This window comes from Octopus bimaculoides, chromosome 24 (genome assembly GCF_046866305.1).
Source record: "Octopus bimaculoides isolate indiv1 chromosome 24, ASM4686630v1, whole genome shotgun sequence".
In the NCBI taxonomy this organism is placed as follows: Eukaryota; Metazoa; Mollusca; class Cephalopoda; order Octopoda; family Octopodidae; genus Octopus; species Octopus bimaculoides.
Genome location: NC_142951.1, coordinates 10,744,144 through 10,757,317, shown reverse-complemented (window position 1 = coordinate 10,757,317; position 13,174 = coordinate 10,744,144).

The window sequence follows — 13,174 nt, the reverse complement described above, 5'->3', positions numbered from 1 at the left end:
AAGAACCGAATTGTCTTGGAGAATTTTTGCTTTAAAACAAAAATAACAAAAACAAATGAAAAACAAAACAAAAATATTTTCGATTCGGTTTTCTTTCGCTTTCGTTTGTTCTGCTTATTATTTTTCCCTTTATTAGTCTTCACACACACACACACACACACACAGACACAGATACACACACACACACACACACACACACACACACACACACACACACACACACACACACACACTCACACACACACACACACACGTGTATTACATGAATTGAAGCAAATGCATTATAACAATAGAAGAACTGAACACGTTATCAGACTCCTCATAAAAGGAAACACAAAATGAAATTCACTGAACAGTAAACTGCTACTGCTACTGCTACTACTACTACTACTACTACTACTACTACTACTACTATACTTCTAACACTAATAATAACAAGTTTCTAAAACATTGAAATTAGTATATATATATATATATATATATATATATATATATATATATATATATATCGCTGAAAAAGTTTAAACGTTCCGTGTCTATATTGAAATACAAGCCTAGACAAACATGGTGAATAAACTACTAATGACCAATGTAATTTACAAATTTGATTCGAAATCTGGGAGTTTAAAAGTTAAAGAATACAACGACACCTTCCCGCCGAAATGCCATGCACTTCAAACAAAGAGCAATATCAGTGGTAATGCTTCGCACCTTATAAAACCGAATTTGGTAGGAAGACGTTACAAAATAGGATATCTATACGATAGAAAGATGTTCATAAAACCCAAAAAAGAATATTACTATTGGTTGTAGCGCTTAGAAATTGCAATTTTCTTTCTCTCACGTCCTGTAATATATATATATATATATATATATATATATATATATATATATATATATATATATATAACATTACTATTCTCTTACGTCCTGTAATATATATGTATATATATATAACATTGCTATCGAGTTTGAAAATAGAGAGATTTAATGGATATAAATTAATTTAGTAATTACTTAACATATTCACCAACAATTTTTTTCATTTCACAAACAAAATTAAAATTACAAAACATATATAAATATATAATTTCGCATTTTAAATACCTTGTATGGGAAATCCTCAGGGTGTACAAATGGCAATAAGGGGGTACGTATCCTAATATAAACTGGATATTATTGCATATTGATATGCAGCGATTTATGCGTTATAAGTACGATCTCTTCAGGGCATATAAATATGACATTTTTCGAAGAGGAAATTTCCACTGCTATTAGTTTCAATTAGGCTTGGTAGTAGTAAACCATGACATTCTTCCATGAGATGTTTTTCTCAACTGTTTGTTTGGGTAAAATTCAATAGCAGCAACAGTAGTGTTTGTTGAAGTTAGCAAATGTTCTTGGCTAGGTAGGGAGTGGTTACTTAGAGCATACTTGGTTTCGATTGATTCTACATACTTAATAGTCACAAGGTATTTTCATGGATTTCAAAGTTGATTATATTATTTCAAATATGTGAAAGTTATTAATCGTCGCAGTGAGTAATTACTAAGCAGTAAGAACCGCTTGGATATTATAGAGAAGTAGCCAGTTGTATCTTAAACTCTTCTTACTATTATTATTGTATCAAAGTGTTTTTAGCCTATATATAATCTTATAAATTGAATTCTATTCTTATATTCTTTATATGCGTCTTTATTATTATAGTTATTATTGTTATGTTTAAAGAAAACGTTTATTGAAATTATATGAATTAATGCATTCTATTATTTAAATTTTTAAAAAGAAAACGTTTCTTGTCCAGTATTAACTAATTAATTTTGCGAAGTAAGTATTTGGTATAATTCCTCTAGGCATAAATTACATCTTTCGTCCCCTATTTTAAAAGGTTTTTTCATTACTAATAATTTTCCATTTTAATGAATATTTAATATTTTCATACTTAAGCGACCATATAAGCTTGCTAAGACGTGTTGAAACTTTTCTAGTATTATTTCTAAACGAACTTTCATGATTTGCTATTCTTTGTTTTAAAAAACATGAGCTAGCACTAATATAGTAATATTTATTTTTACCTTTTGTGACTACATATCTGATCTATAGACGGTATTTCTGACCTTACAGTTATTTCAAAATTTGTATTGCGTTCTCCTAGTGCAACCACATTTTCCATGTATCTACGTTTTTGCTATTAGATTTTATAATGTTTGCGTTTGTTTTATATTTTTGATGATTACCTTTATTATTACTGTTTTCATAACAGTCGCTACTTGTTTTAGTCACCATGTGTGCCTGTCTATTAGTTATAGAATTTATAGAATTATTTAACAGAAAAGTTTCCCTTTCATCATTATTTACTTTCTTAGAAGTGATTTCAATAAAATTTGAATTAACCATCTTACTATCGTTTTTAAAATTGGTATTATTATTATTATTATCTTTAATTTGGTTTTCATTATTACTTGCCTTATTAATGTTATTGTCCTGGGCTTTGGAACTTTGTTTATTGTTGTGGCCGGCTAAAATATGAGCTAAATTTCTAGAGTTGGATAACGTAATTCTGATTGTTCGTTCAGTAAATAAATTATGGTATTTATTCTTTATCGAAAATACATTTATCCATTCCCTCGTAGAACATCCTTGGTATTTTTGATTTAACTGGAAGTTAACATAAAGTTTGAATGTTCAAATTCTTCATTCTGCTCATTTTCCTTATTATCAATATTGTCCTTTAAACTGTAAGTAGTCAAGAAATAAACTGGAACATCAAATGGGCGCTAAAGAAAGATTACCAAAAGATACAACGTCAGAAAGAAACAGCTTTGTCATTTTACCCAGAGAAATTTGGTATCTGCCTGATTATTATATCTCCCCTCTTACTACACACACACATACATACACATACACACTCACCTCCCCTTCTTCTTAGCTCTCCTGTGTGACCCTTCTGTTCGGCATTTGCCATGATAGATCGCTAGCCACTACACACATTTTTTCTCTCCTTGTTTCTCTCCTTGTTTCTTTCTGTGTTCCTTTCTGTGGAAGAGCGTAGGCTCGAAACGTTAAAGACTTTTTCAATTCCCGAGCGTTATACTAATACATCTGTTTGTTTTCTACACCACCAGACTTCGTCTTTTGTTTTTTTTTGTGAATTCTCCCCCTATAATATATATATATATATATATATATATATATATATATATATATATATATATATATATATATATATATATATATATATATATATATATATATATATATGTATAGATATATGTATATAGTTAAATATGCATGTACACACATATATATACACACCTATAGATATATGTTTAAACACACACACAGATACATACACGCACTCGCACAAATACACACAAACACACGCACACGCTTACGCACACAACACACGCACATATGCAAATATAACCCTTCTGTAATATATATATATGTATGTGTATATATATACACACAGAAATCTGTGTGTGTTCTCGAAACTTTTTGGCTTCTCATCCGGTGCCACAGATGGACAAATATATATTTATATATATATCTGTGTATGTATGTATGTATGTATGTATTCATCTATCTATCTATCTATCTATCTATCTATCTATCTATCTATCTATCTATCTATCTATGCCTTTTTTTATATGCACTTCCGTGTATGTTTTTGTGTTTGTGTTTACCAAACCCACCGCTTCACAATGGGCCTTAATTTGTTTCCATCTTACTATCGTTTTTAAAATTGGTATTATTATTATTATTATCTTTATTATTATCTTTAACTTGTTGGTTCGGTATAAGAAAGACCAATAAAATAAGTGCCAGAGTTACGAGAAAAAATACAAGTACTGGGTCGATTTGTTCACCTAAACCCTTCAAGATAGAACCCTAGCATGGCCACAGTCTAACGAATGAAACAACTAAAACAGCAATTCTCAAACAGGGTCCATTTAGTCCTCGGGAGTTCATATAAGACTTTTTGGTGTCCATGTAGATAAAAGAGTAAACTGTGTTTCGACAGTAGTAAGTGAAAGTTCCATAAAAATGTTTTACTTTAGATGTATTTATTGCAAGAAATAGACTGGTTTACTCTTTTACTCTTTTACTTGTTTCAGTCATTTGACTGTGGCCATGCTGGAGCACCGTCTTTAGTCGACCAAATCGACCCCAGGACTTATTCTTTGTAAGCCTAGTACTTATTCTGCCGGTCTCTCTTGCAGAACCGCTAGGTTACAGGGACTTAAACACGCCAGCATCGGCTGTCAAGCGATGTTGGGAGGACAAACACAGACAAACAAACACACACACACACACACACACACACACACACACACACACACACACACGCACACGCACACACACACACACACACACACACACACACACACACACACATATATATATATATATATATATATATATACATATATACGACGGGCTTCTTTCAGTTTCCGTCTACCAAATCCACTCATAAGGCTTTGGTTGGCCCGAGGCTATAGTAGAAGACACTTGCCCAAGGTGCCACGCAGTGGGACTGAGCCCGGAACTATGTGGCTCGTAAGCAAGCTACTTACCACACATATTTCAGCAGGTTTCCAGCCACAGAAACATATTCTCTCAAAAAAGTTATTGCAAATCTACACAAGTGAACGTGCGAAGAACAAAATAGGAATTTTGAAAGAAATATCTATAAAATTAGTTTCTAAACGTCGAATGGCTCCGGGGGTCCACTAGAGTAAAAGAGTAAGCAAAGGAGTCCTATTAGTAGAAAAATGATTGAGAAGCGCTAGACGAAACGCTTCAAGGTGGGGCCCCAGCATGGCCACAGTCCAATGACAGAAGCCACTAAAAGATAAAACATAAAACGTGTGGTTGAACTCCGATGAATATTCGTAAAGTGTTGGCGGCGCTGTTTAAACCGGAAGACAGATTAAGTTTCTCAAGTAACAAATCAGAAATTTGAAACAACCGACAGATATAGAATACGGGATCCCATTCAACCTTCAAATATTTCTTCTAGCATTCCTCCACACCCCGCCACCACCACCACACCGCCTTGCTTTATCTTTCGTCTTATCGACACCGAAACCAAAATGGCTGAAAGTGGCAAAGTTTATAAACTTTCAGCCTTTCAAGCCTTTCAGGTTTTTGGATGTAACAAAGGGAGATAATTCATTCAGACAGTTCCCTTTTTTTTGTTCTTTTCTTTAATGAACTTAGAGCGAAAATCACAATAATAAAAATAAGGCCACAATAAAAAACAGTAATAATAATGATAATAATAATAATAATAATAATAATAATAATAATAATAATAATAATAATAATAATAATAATAATAATAATAATACAGCACAGCGACAACAATTACAATAACAATGAGAACAATGACTTAACGATGTGATAATATTTCATTAATTCTCAATAACTTCGATCTTTGGTCACTGTGATGTAGAGTTAGAACTAACTTAAACAGGCAACATCTAAAGGCAGATCAGAAGATAGTCGAAATTTATTTTGTGTCAGTGTAAAAAGGATATGATGACAATATTTGGTAACTTTGAAGTAACTGTTTAGAGCAATACAAATATAATAAAGTTGTTCACATCACACTTCAACAATCTCAAAGAGAAATGCTAAATGGTATAAAGTAAAAATGGAAAAAAAAATGGCGACTTCGTGTTGTTATTATTATTATCATTATTATTATTATTATTATTATTATTATTATTAGTAGTAGTAGTAATGACGTTGATCATGGTGATGATGAAGATGGTGGTAAGAATAATAATAATAATGTTGATTTAGAAATTATTGAAAAATAATCTGCAGGATACGCTAATAACAAACTGGGGAGAAAACGCGAAACAGGAACAAACTTGATCATGATGATGAAGACGACGACGATGATGATGATGATGATGATGATGATGATGATGATGATGATGACGGCAACGACGACGATGACAACGACAAGGACTACGACGACGATGAGGATGATGATGATGGTGATGAAGAAGACAACGATGATGATGATGATGATGATAGTTATAATGAGGATGATGATGATAGTTATGATGATGATGATGATGATGGTAATGATGATGATGCGGATGGTGTTGATGACGACGATGAGGGTGATGGTAACGACTACGAGGACGACGACAATGATGATGATGATGATGATGATGTTGATGGTGACGTATCTATAATGTTGATTATGCTGCTGACAGTGATGACATAGTAGTAATAACGACAACAGCAACAACAATAACAACCAACAACAATAAAAAATAATTTCTAAGGTATTTTATAATAATTACCAAGACAGGGGCAGCAGCAACAGCAGCAGTAGTAGTATCAACAACAACAACAACAACAACAACAACAATAATAATATTAAGAATGGAAAATAGTGGTCGATGCAGCAGCAGCAGTAGTAGTAGTAGTAGTAGTAGTAGTAGTAATGATGATAATAATATTAATAATAATGATGATAATGATAATAATAATAATAATAATAATAATAAAAATAATAATAATAAATAATAATGATAATGATAATGATATTAATAATAATAATAATAATAATAATAATGATAATGACAATAATAATAATAATAATAATAATAATAATAATAATAATAATAATAATAATAATGATAATAATACTAATAATAATAATAATAATAATAATAATAATATTAATAATAATAATAATAATAATTATAATAATAATAATGGTAATAATACTAATAATAATAATAATATTAATAATAATAATAATATTAATAATAATAATAATAATAATAATAATGATAATAATAATAATGGTAATAATACTACTACTACTACTAATAATAATAATATTAATAATAATAATAATAATAATAATAATAATAATAATAATAATAATAATAATAATAATAATAATAATAATAATAATAATAATAATTATAATAATAATAATGGTAATAATACTAATAATAATGATAATAATAATAATAATAATAATAATAACGATCATAATACTAATAATAATAATAATAATAATAATATTAATAATAATAATAATAATAATAATAATGATAATAATACTAATAATAATAAAAATAATAATAATAATATAAAAAATAATAATAGTAATAATAATAATAATAATAATAATAATAATGATAATAATACTAATAATAATAATAATAATAATAATAATAATAATAGTAATAATAATAATAATAATAATAATAGTAATAGTAATAATAATAATAATAATAATAATAATAATAATAATGATAATGACAATAATAATAATAATAATAATAATAATAATAATAATAATAATAATGATAATAATGATAATAATACTAATAATAATAATAATAATAATAATATTAATAATAATAATAATAACAACATTAATAATGATGATAATAATAACAACGACAACAACAAGATCTATATTAAACAGATTATTTCTATTTTAATACTAAAAGTAATGATAATAATGCTGATAACAATACTTAATAATAATAATAATAATAATAATAATAATAATAATAATAATAGTAATAATAATAATAATAATAATAATAATAACAACAACACGGGCTGAATAACAACATGGATGTGCTACACCGGGCTCCCTATACAAAAACATATCTAATCCAATAACATCGATGGAATTAGCCAAAAGAACCGGTGGAAGATTTGAAGGAAGCGGTCTTTTAACGAAGATAATTTTTTTAAGAATATTTTTAATCTTAAAAAATGAAATTTCACTGCAATACAAAGCACAGGACCTCCTATGCACGATGTCTCAATGAAACACGTGCGATCACACACGCAAAACCAACACCGGAAAGTTTACAAACTATATAAAAAAAAAGAAATGGAACAAAATAGTAAGTACATATATTGAATAATTACGCATACACTTGAACGTGTACACAATGATATATACGTTTTGATACCCATAGAACTACACATGCATCTTAATGTTTACAGAACTACGTAAAAATCACAGGACACACTTACGGATACGAAAACACATATCACAAACGAAGCAAAACCAAAACTTTTTTTCTTTCTTCTTTGTTTATTTTCATTTTGTGAACAAATACAGACAGTGAACCATTCATAAGTTTAAAACGCCACACACACACAAAAATACACTATGCCTGGAGATAAATCTATCAACAAAAAAAATACAGATGAATACCGATCTGCTAGCCTTAAAAAACTACGCTACGAGCAATGTTTACATGCTGAGAACTCGGTGACGGTGTTGTCTCAAAAAACTGACCCTAAACAGACAAATCCGTCCCCGAATGTCAACGCCAAAGCTCGTCATGCCTCAATGATAACAAGGCAGATCACAAACCAGAGTGGTTATCGACCGAATCACAAAGGGCCACTCACTCGAAATAGATCTGCTAGCCTTAAGAAGCTACGTCACGAAAGCTCGGAGACGGTGTTGTCTCAAAAAACTTACCCTAAACAGACAGATCCGTCCCCTAGCGTCAACGTCGAAGCTTGTTATGCCTCACTGTTAATAAAACAAAATATAAACCGCAATGGTCATAGACCGGATTATAAAGGACCACTTACTCGGATAATGAACCAGATCCGAGACGAGAAATCTGCTACTGGTTCAAATCTTCCCGACACACAGGAGCTGGAAGTACCCCACAACCGGAATATTCCAACAGATGGCCATCCATGCTCGTCATCAAATAACCAAAAGATAAAGAATGAAAAATGGTCTAGGGAAGATAATAAAGAAGTTCTTAGAGCCTTCTACCGTGCCATATATTTCCCTACAGATAAATCTAATACTGTACAAACCTACTTAAACTGGAGACAGAAACACCTTGCAGTAAGACCCTACATAGACAGTAATAAACTTGCCAACGTCAGAAGAAACATTATAAAAAAAAAATTACTAACTGAAATAGAGATTGACCAAATTAAGCAAGCAGTAAAGGATAAAAAGAATGAAACTGCAGCTAAAGAAGATACTACAGAGGAAATAATTATAAACCAGCCCAAGGCTGATGAAAATACAGTAATAATTGAAAGAGTTAAGGTAACTGATAGGCAAAATAAAATACTCTCTGAACCAACCATAAACACTAAGGCAGGTGAAAATCAAATAGATGAAGGAAGTCATACAGAAATCGACGCAACAGAACTACATGATCTAAAAAATCAAATCATGATTGAATGGCTGAAAATTAAAGAAACTAGTATGAATGAACGCGACACTCTCCCCAAAATTCGCAATTCTAACCAAAACCTGAAAATAATTGGTAAAATCCGCCTTGCACTTAAGGATATAATTTCAGCTAATGATGTTGATATTACAGATCTCAACCACCTGTACTATGCATCCGCAAGAATCTCAACGATTCTATGTGGTGAAAAGATTAGAAAAAGACAACACTCCCACAAAAAGCCTTCTTGGCAAGAACGCATTCAACACCAAATTAAGCTGCTTAGATCTGACATAGAATGTTTGAAAAACCTTAAATTTGACAAGAGTATCAAACCTACAAAGACCCAAAAACTAAAGAAAAAATATAACATGAAAACCATAGTTGACATTGATGCCACCATAGAAACCATCAAGCAAAAGGTATGTGCTAAAGCTGCCCGCATAGCAAGGTATGAAAAGCGTGTTAAATTCTTCCGAGATAATAACATGTTCAAAAATAACCCCAAAAATTTCTACAGGAAGATAGGGAAAACACCAGTAACAATAAAGTCTGTCCCATCAAAAGAAGAAGTGCAAGAATTTTGGAATAAAATCTGGGCAGAAGATAAAACACACAATGAAAAGGCCCCTTGGATTGATAGAATAGCTACAGACCTAGACTCCTTAGAGGAGCAAAAGTGGGAGGGGGTCAGGGTAGAAGATATAAGATCTGCTCTCAGGAGGTCAAGCAAATGGAAGTCTCCAGGAAAGGATAAAATTCCTAACTTCTGGTTGAATGCCTTCCCAGAAAGCCATGAACTGCTAACAAAACTTTACAACGATGTTTTGCAAAATCCTAGTTTGATGCCCTCTTGGCTAGTTAATGGTTTAACATTCCTGCTTCCAAAAAATGAGGAAACAAACGAACCAAAAAATTATCGCCCCATAACCTGCTTAACAACAATGTATAAGACGCTAACATCTGTCCTAACCGAGTACACCTATAGTTTTTTAATAGAAAGTAGCATATTCCCTAATGAGCAAAAGGGATGTAAACGTGGATCTTATGGTTGTAAAGATCAGCTACTCATCAATAAGATGATCTTAGAAGATTGTCACAAGCGACACAAAAACTTGTCAATAGCCTGGATAGACTATAAAAAGGCCTTTGATAGCCTACCACATAGCTGGATTAGGAAATGTCTGGAAATGTATAAAATAGCTCCTACTCTGCGAAACTTTTTATCTGTAAGTATGAGATCATGGAGAACCACACTGATGTTGAACAATGACAATGAATCTCTAAATGCTGGAGATGTAAGAATTTCATGTGGCATTTTCCAGGGTGACTCACTATCACCACTCCTCTTCTGTCTAGCCCTAATACCGCTCTCAAAATTGCTCAATGATGCACAGTATGGTTATAAAATATTTGATAAAAATATAAATCATCTCATTTACATGGATGATTTAAAGCTCTTTGCAAAAAATGACCAACAACTCAAAGGCCTACTAGCGATTGTTAAACAATTCAGTGATGACATCAGGATGCAATTTGGCCTTGATAAATGTGCAAAAGCTATCTTTATCAAAGGAAAAATGACAAACACATCTAATGTGAATCTTGACCAGCAAAATGTCATAAAAGAGTTAGAACCAGCGGAGAGCTACAAATACCTAGGGGTAATTGAAGGGGACAATATCAAGCACTCAGTGATGAGGGAAAGGATCAGAAGAGAATGTTATCGCAGGGTGAGAGCAATACTGAAGACAGAGCTGAACGCGAGAAACAGGATCGAAGCGATCAATGCTCTAGCCATACCAGTCGTGACTTACAGTTTCAACATCGTTAACTGGTCAATTACTGAAATATGTAATGTTGACAGAAAAATACGAAAACTGTTGACAATACATAGAATGCACCACCCTAAGGCAGATATAGAACGTCTTTATCTGCCAAGAAAAGAGGGAGGTCGAGGACTACTACAGCTGGCATTATCAATGAAGGTAGCCACAATTGGCCTAGACACCTATATGAAAAACTCTGAGGACTGGATGCTAAAACTTGTCTTAAAATATGAAAGCAAGAAAGCATCTTACTCAGTAACAAAACAGGCAAAGGAATATCTAAGTGAATTCCAATTGCAACAAATTCAAGAATTAGACGAACTAGAAACACCTACAGAAAAAGCTAAGCGCTTGAAAACCCGTGCTAAAATTGCTGCCTTAGCTATTATGACTGAAAAATGGCATGGAAAACCTCTCAATGGCAAATACCCAAAGAGAGCGAATAATGCAGATATTGACAAAGCCCTTACCCACCAATGGTTAATGGCCTCTGGATTGAAATCAGAAACAGAGGGGTTTATCATAGCAGCCCAAGATCAATGCCTACCTACAAAGAACTACCAGGCCAACATATTAAAGAACGGCAGCTCCCCATTATGTCGTATATGCCAACAACAAAATGAGACCATCGATCATGTTGTCTCCATGTGCAGTCTGCTTGCGCCTACAGAGTATCTCAACAGGCATGATAGAGCTGCACAATATATTCACTGGGTAATATGCAAAAACCTGGACTTGCCCCATGATAAAAACTGGTGGGAACACAAACCACCCCCAGTACTTGAAAATGATCACATTGCACTCCTCTGGAACTTCACCATTCAAACTGACAGAAAGATAGACGCAAATAGGCCAGACATCATACTGAAAGACTTCAGACAAAAATCATGCCTCCTCATTGATATGACTGTCCCAATTGATATAAACGTATCTGTCAAGACCTACCAAAAACTGAGCAAATATAAAGATCTTGAAATAGAAATTAGCAAAATGTGGAATCTGAAGACGAAAACAATACCTATTGTCATAGGTGCCCTGGGAATGACAGCGAAACGGGCTGATTACTACCTAGCTCAGATACCAGGAAACCCCAAAATGGCTGAAGTCCAAAAGATAGTGCTCATGGGAACTGCCCATATCCTACGTAAAATACTGTCTATGTGATCTCAAATTTTAAAGCAAACATAATTTTCTTATGGTTTCTTAAACATTCACTTGAACAAAACTGTACAAATCCAAATATATGGTACCCTAGGCATAACACCTACATGAACTTCTAACTTGTTGTCTCTTGAGGTCTCTGGGTGAGACTTGGATCCAACTTGTACAAATGCAAAACAAAAGTTAAACATAAAATAATAATAATAATAATGATAATGACAATAATAATAATAATAATAATAATAATAATAATAATAATAATAATGATAATAATAATAATAATAATAATAATAATAATAATAATAATAATAATAATAATAATAATAATAATAACAACATTAATAATGATGATAATAATAATAACAACAACGACAACAACAAGATCTATATTAAACAGATTATTTCTATTTTAATACTAAAAGTAATGATAATAATGCTGATAACAATACTTAATAATAATAATAATAATAATAATAATAATAATAATAATAATATTAATAATACTACTACTACTACTAATAATAATAATATTAATAATGATGATAATAATTCACGCAGCACATATACTACACGCAATAATAATCGCCACCCGGCGCTGTATCATATTCTAGAACCGAGACAATTCAAACAAGAGGCAACGAAATTACTCAACTCGCACCACACTCTTGTACGACAAAACAAAGAAACGGAGACTTAAGTGACCAAGAGAGAAACAAACAGAACAACATAAGAATAGCATACAAATACTGTCTGATGCTCCCGAAACACAATGCCGCACTTACACACACACACACACACACGCATACAGTTTCAGAAACAAAGAGAAGCATTTAGTGATGAAGGAGGCTCTCGCATGAAATAGTTAAAAGCATAACGATTACAACAACAACAATTATAGTAAGAATGATAGCCCTTTCTACTATAGGTGCAAGGCCTGAAATTTTTTTTCGGGGTGGGCGGAGACTAGTC